Raw genomic sequence first — 6976 nt, 5'->3', positions numbered from 1 at the left:
GGCTTTGTGGACCCACCGCGCCGCGGCGGCCTGGACGACCCGGGGCCCGCGCGGGGGACGCGCGCCGGGGGCGGGCGAGCGGGCGGCCGGGGACGCGGGCGGCGGCGGGGCGCGCGCGGCTGCCCAAAGGGCCGTGTGGGGACTCCTCCCGCCGCCGCTCTCCCCAGCCCGGCTCCCCCCTCCCCCGGGGCTGCGGGCGCCGGGAAGGGCCGAGCGCGACCCCCGAGCCGCGCCCAGATGCTGGAAGTGGGGGGGGGGGAGCGGAAGGAGGTGAGCCCTGCTCCCGCGCGCCGCGGGCCACTCCATCTCCGAGCCCGCCTGTGACCCGCCCGACCCCACACCCTGGCGGATCCAACCCCTTCGCCGCCAGAACCCCTCCCCTCCGCCCGGCTCGCGGCCGCCGCAGAGACCCCTCCCCCCCCCAAGCCTCATCCACTCCGGGACGCCGGGCTTTCTTGGGATGAAGCCCATTTTGGGAGTTTCACAGTTTAAGAAAGGCTGCCCGCTGTATGGCCCTTCTGAGCATCAGGACAACGCTGGGGAATGCGCAGAGGGGCTGGGGTCAGACCCGGCCCCAGTGGGTGGTCAGGAAGCTCACTGCCGGCTTCAGGGGAGGGTACAGTTAGATGTTCCTACTGCGGCGGAGAGAGAGGTTATGGGCCTCTGAAGTCCGGTGGCAGTGAGGGGTGAGCGGGGATTGGGGCCACCGTGCCCCCAGACAGGGCTCCTTGGCCTCTGCCCTGTGCTGAACATAGCCCAGTGGCTCAGCGGGGTCTTCCCGGATCCATCTCGAGTCTTCCAGGTTCCCGAGCTTGGGAGAAAGCCTGTCGGATCCCTGAGCAGGCCCGATGGGTACCAACCCTGCTGCATCCCCTGCTCCTCGCTGAAGCTGGCCTCTCCCACGGGAGAGGAGGCAAAGGAAAGGTTCCGTGTCCCACAGGGGCGCCTGAGTGCAGATCGCTGCTTGAGGCCAAGCAGAAAGAAAACCAGTTTGCCCAAAGAGAGTGGCCTGGCCGAACAGAGGGGGAGAGAGCGAATGGACTTGAGGAATCTGGACCCTCACCTGTGTGTTCTCGGTCAGTGGGCCTGGGCGCCTCCCATTTCCCATAAACTCCATAATCAGTCCTGACCAGCGGGGTTACTGGGAGCCGCCATTTGCCAGACGCCTGGATTCTGACTTTAGCAGGAGATGCACCAAAGTGAAGGAGTGGAGCTTTTTGTGAACAGTGAGTATTCCCCCCAAATAACCAGGGCCACCCAGAGGTCTTCTGTGGGGCCACCCCCTTCGGACTTGAGCAGACTTACTGTTAGCAGGATTCACGCACACCTCGGACCTCAGGAGCACCGGCCAGCCCGGCTCCGCGGCTCTAAGGGGCAATTCCCCCAGGGAGGGACCAAGGATCTGCCCAAGGTAGGCTGGGCTCTGGTGCTGGCACAGGTCTGCGCGTCCACACCCTCCTTTTGCTGTGACCGGCTGGGGAGCCAGCAGCTGAGTGCTGGGAACCTGGCGCTCATGGCTCTGCCCAGGGCAGTTCTACCCCAGATAAAATGTGGAGCCTAGAAATGGCTAGCATACAGCATCAGATCGGTCTGTGCTGCTTAGCCCAGTTCCTTCCCCTGAACGATCCCTCCCCGTGAGCTGTGCACCCTTCATAGCTCAGAGTAGGCCCTTAGGTTGCATGTCTTCTGCATTTCACTCCGCACAGGGGTTAGAACCAGCCGCTGGGAGAAATCCTGCCTCCTCATGTCCTAACCAGGTGATCTCGGGCGTCCTCCACCTTTCCGAGCCTCGTTTCTTCATCCAGGAGACGCAGATGAAGCCGTCCACCTCACTGAGGGCATCTGGGATCCTTCCGGCACTCAGTAAACACACTGAGCCCCTGCCAGGCACTCAGGGCACATCCAGGAACCCAGCCGGCTCGTCCGGGGAGGGTGCAGGCAAGCAGTCAGCAAACTCTGTAACACCATCTGCTGTCTGATGCGCGTGGCAGAAGTGAGCAGTGTGAAGGAACGGCGCCTGGAGAGGGGCTGGCGGTGCGCGTGTGTTCCAGAGGCCAGGGCAGGATCCCGTGCGGCAGGGATATCCGAGTCGGTCAAGCTCAAGCAGGCGTGAGAACAGCGTCCCAGGTGGAGGCCCGGGGGGGAGCTGCAGGGAGGTGGCCCGGGAGCTAGAGGAGTGGGCTCTCGGGGCTTGGGGGCAGGGCCACGGCATGGGCGCCGTGGAAACGTCTCTTTCTGCCCCTGCCGGGATTGTCAGGTGCAGCAAGCATGGGCTGAACCTGCATGGAGACCCTGCCCGAGGACCGTCCACCATCTCACGCCCAGTGTGTGCGTTTCTTTGGTTTACATTACTGCCGCTGACCGTGTATATTTCTATGAGATATTTTCCATTTGCCACCAATTCTTCCGTCCTTGGAGACACCGCGGTGAACAGAAGACCCTGGCTTCCCTTCTGGAGGCCTGCAGGGACATCGGGTAGTAAATAAAGTGCTGGTCAGAGATGCCATGAAGATGAAAGGCGTACAATACAACAGGGTGAGGACTGGAAGGAGCTGCCTGAGACGTTGGGACGGAGAGCAGGGGAGGGCTCAGCAGCTCTTCTGACGAGCAGAGCGCAGGGGTGTGGGGAAGAGTGTTCCAGCAGAGGGAACAGGGAGAGCAGGGCGCTGGAACAGAGCGACCGCCCTTCAACTCAGCAAGTCCAGTAGGGGCCAGGCTGCAGGGACCTCGTCTTCCCGCGGTCGCTGTGCCGAACGGATTGGAGGGACACAGAAGAGGCAGGGGCTGTGTTCGAAGCCGTCGGGGAAGACACGGGCAGGAGGTGCCCGTTCCGCTGTGGCTGCTAGAGGTGCTCCAGGTGGGCGGCAGCAGTTTCCCACTGGCGTCCTCTAGTATGGTAGAGGATGGGCTGTGGTTTGGGTCCGAACTGGGTGAGTGAGGGGCTTGTCTAGGAAACAGCAGGTTTCTGGACAGGGCTTGGGAGACAAGGGTGGATTTCGGGACGTGCTGCGTCTGAAAGGCCCAAATGACAGGTAGGGATGGCCCTTGGGGGAGAAGGCAGAGGTTGGAGGTGGAATCTGGGCTCACAATACATAGCAGGAGTTGAGACCCTGGGATGCACACGCAGGGGTGAAGAGCAGGCCGAACTGGGCCATGGCAGCTCCCCCACTGGGAAGAGAGTGGGGGGGTGCGGAGGGCACCGAGGGGGAGGAAGAGGAGGAGGAACAGTGGGCCCCCCCCAGGTGGTGGGAACCTGGGCAGTGCTGAGCCTTGTGTGTGTGATTCACAGAAGAGGGGGGGTGCGTGGGGTGCGTCCCACTGCCAGGCCCATGTGCATGTACACACTGGTCTGGGACTGGGTAGAGACGCCCCTGAGCGGACTGGAGACCATGGGGCCGCTGGGCTGGAGCACCGTTTGGAGTGAGCAGGGAGGTGAGGAGAAACGGGGCCCCAGGTGGGTGGGGGCAGCCCAGGCCCCATCTTGAGGGAGGGAGGGGTCTGGGGTCCAGGGCAGAGGGGAGCGGCGAGGGGAGGAGTAGGGAAGGTGGCCTCTGGGCGCTCCCCTCCCCGGCTCACAGGCTGGGGGTGTGTGCCTGTCTGGGAGCCCGAGGTGGACACAGTCCACTAACAGAAGAAGCAGGTGTGATGGTCTATTTCAGGTGTCAGCCTGGCCGGGCCCACGTGCCCAGGTTGTGGTCAAACGCTGGTTTAGATTTGCTGGGAAGGTATTTTTAAGGTTTTGTTTGAGAGAGAGACAGAGCGTCCGCACGAGTGGAGGACGCACGAGTGCTGAGCGAGGAGCCCATGGAACTCCATCTCAGGCCCCTGAGGTCAGGACCTGAGCCACCCAAAGGTGGTTTCAGATGAGGTTAACATTGAAATCCGTAAACTTTGGGTAAAGCAGCTTACTGTCTGTAATGTGGATGGGCTTCAGCCTCCACGATCTTGTGAGCCAGTCACCCACCTCTCTAAATCTCTCCATCTACACATGTACCCTAAATATCTGTACATGCATATCCTAAATATCTCTACACATGTACCCTAAATATGTCTACACGCATAGCCTCAATATCTACATGCATATCTCTAAATATCTCTACACACATACCCTAAATATGTCTACACCCATAGCCTAAATATCTCTACACACACACCCTAAATATGTCTACATGCATATCCTAAATATCTCTACAGACACACCCTAAATATGTCTACATGTATATCCTAAATATCTCTACAGACACACCCTAAATATGTCTACACCCATAGCCTAAATATCTCTACAGACACACCCTAAATGTGTCTACACGCATATCCTAAATATCTCTACAGACACACCCTAAATGTGTCTACACACATAGCCTAAATATCTACATGCATATCTCTAAATATCTCTACACACATACCCTAAATATGTCTACACCCATAGCCTAAATATCTCTACAGACACACCCTAAATATGTCTACACACGTACTCTAAATGTCTCTACGTGCATATCTCTAAATATCTCTACACATGTACCCTAAATGTGTCTACACGCATATCCTAAATATCTCTACAGACACACCCTAAATATCTCTACACGCATTCCCTAAATATCTCTACGCGCACCCCCCGCATATCTCTGCGTGCACCCCCCGCGTATCTCTGTGCGCACCCCCTGCGTATCTCTACGCGCACCCCCCGCGTATCTCTACACGCACCCCCCGCGTATCTCTACGCGCACCCCCTACGTCCCTCTGCGTACATACCCTAAGTCAGTCACTCTCTCTGTCTTCACGCCGCCCCCCGCACACACGCCGTGGATGTTTCCCCGGAGAGCCCCGGCCGACACAGGGCCCAGGGCTTACCGAGAGGAGTGGGAGGGTCTGGAGGCCTGAGTGCAGGAGGAGGTGGTGGGACAGGCTCATTTTGCACACTGGGAGGGTGGCAGGGATATCGCGAAGGAAGTGACGAATTCCGCCCCCCGTGGGGTGGGAACTGCGCACAGTGAGGCATGATGCGTAGCTCTGCCCCAACCCGGAGTCTGCACGCAGCCAGGTCTGCCCTGGGGAGCCGGTCACTACTCCACACGGGCCGCCCGTATTCCTACAGCGAATACAGACACGTGAGGATGTGCGGCCTCCCACGGGGTCTGGGCCAGCCCCATCCGCATTCCCTGGGAGCTCGTTAGACACAAGCCCCCAGGCTGCACGCCTAGCCTGCGTGGTTAACCAGGCACCGGGCGACCGTCCAGCTCCGTGTGGTTTGGGAAGCTCTGTCGCTCATGGGTCATCGTGGTTCCCGGCGGACTAGACGCTCAGTCACTCTAGCTTTGCAAGGAGTCCTAGGAATAACAGTGCCAGGTATCACTGTGACTTATTCCCAGGCTCCCAGGAGGCGAGGACACGGGGCTTGCCGCGGCACCCCAGATCCAGCAGAGGTCATGTCCCGTGGAGACTCCACTGAGTGAAGGAATTTGGCTTCCTTAATTTTGTCGCAAGATGGCTGCTCCATTTTTATGGGTTTTCTTTTTTCTTCTGTGAAAGGGAAAGGACTTTCAGAACTACAGGGAGAGGTGCTCAGGGGCTCCGATGAGAGCCTCTGGGAAGGCCACATGGTCCCTCGGGAAACATGCCATCCCGTTCCGTGAACTCATTCGTGGTCAGAAAAACGGAGACCTCCCCAGCCTTAGTTTTGGGAGCGGTCTGTGAGCACGGGGGTGTGGAGGTGTGAGTGCAGGAGGAGACGCGGTGCCCTGCTCACCTTGCACGCCGGGAGCCAACTCAGCCAGACCACCAGCAGCCAGCCTGTAGTCTGACACGCTCGGATTGACCGAGGCAACCAGGGTTTTGTGGGGGTGCCTTGAGGGAGGAGCTGGAGAGGCTGGAGTGAGGCTTGATCACCGGGGCAGAGCAAAGTGGCCCGTGCGGTTGGTTCCAGCAAGGATGGAGGAGGAGAGGGGCACCGGGGACGCTTCCGCGGGTGGATGCCCTCAGAGAGTGGGGTTCTTGGACGGGAGGATGGCCGAAGGGGAGAGGGACAGCTAGGCACACAGCTGCTCTGCTGGGTCTCTCTTCCCGGGGACCTCCGTCCCGCTGATTTTCACGCTCTGGCTCCAAGAAGGTTTCCACCCGTTCTGACCTTCCTTTCTGTCTGCTCAAGTGAGGTGAATCCCAGGATGCTGCAGTTTCAGGCTGGGCCCCTGAGGCTCAGGGGGAGGAAAGAGCTCAAGGGCCCCACGGGACGGGTGTGCGTGCGTGAGAGGGTGGAGGGAGAACCAGAGACATTGCACACGATCTGTTTGCATGTGCTAGGCGAACCACCAGCATTTTATCACAGTGCTCCCTGGAATCCCAGGAAGCTGGAGCCCGAAAGTACCACATAGTCTCCTGCAGGATAGGAGGGCCCAGTGCAGGCTGAGTCCTGCACTCTTACGTGTATCCTGACCTTCTTATCGGAGCAGAGACCCCGTCCTGGATCCCACCCTCTGCAGGACCAGATCCTCCTCTCAGAGCACAGACCCCATCCTGGATCCCACCCCCTGTGCTCCTGATCCTCCTCTCAGAACACGGACCCTATCCTGGATCCCACCCCCTGTGTGACCTGATCCTCCTCTCAGAGCACAGAACCCATCCTGGATCCCACCCCCTGCGGGACCTGATCCTCCTCTCAGAGCAGGGACCCCATCCTGGATCCCACCCCTGCGGGACCTGATCCTCCTCTCAGAGCACAGACCCCATCCTGGATCCCACCCCCTGCGGGACCTGATCCTACTCTCAGAGCACAGACCCCATCCTGGATCCCATCCCCTGCGGGACCTGATCCTCCTCTCAGAGCACGGACCCCATCCTGGATCCCACCCCTGCGGGACCTGATCCTACTCTCAGAGCACAGACCCTATCCTGGATCCCAGCCCCTGTTCTCCTGATCCTCCTCTCGGAGCACAGACCCCATCCTGGATCCCACCCCCTGTGTGTCCTGATCCTCCTCTCA

General features: G+C 59.9%; 1 long non-coding RNA gene across 1 annotated transcript in view; it reads left to right on the top strand.

Moving 5' to 3' along the window:
• Positions 1 to 452: 452 nt before the first annotated feature.
• The window catches only part of LOC116627909, a 7399-nt gene continuing 875 nt past the window's right edge, over positions 453 to 6976 (top strand). Inside the window, exons 1-4 of the long non-coding RNA XR_004298555.1 lie at positions 453 to 1226; positions 1315 to 1411; positions 1707 to 2127; positions 2258 to 2535. This is a non-coding gene — a long non-coding RNA (uncharacterized LOC116627909). The remainder of the gene's footprint in view (positions 1227 to 1314; positions 1412 to 1706; positions 2128 to 2257; positions 2536 to 6976) is intronic.

This window comes from Phoca vitulina, unplaced genomic scaffold (genome assembly GCF_004348235.1).
Source record: "Phoca vitulina isolate PV1807 unplaced genomic scaffold, GSC_HSeal_1.0 scaffold106, whole genome shotgun sequence".
Taxonomy (NCBI): Eukaryota; Metazoa; Chordata; class Mammalia; order Carnivora; family Phocidae; genus Phoca; species Phoca vitulina.
Note: the sequence above shows the minus strand (reverse complement) of the source record. Positions and strands in the feature narration are given on the sequence as shown.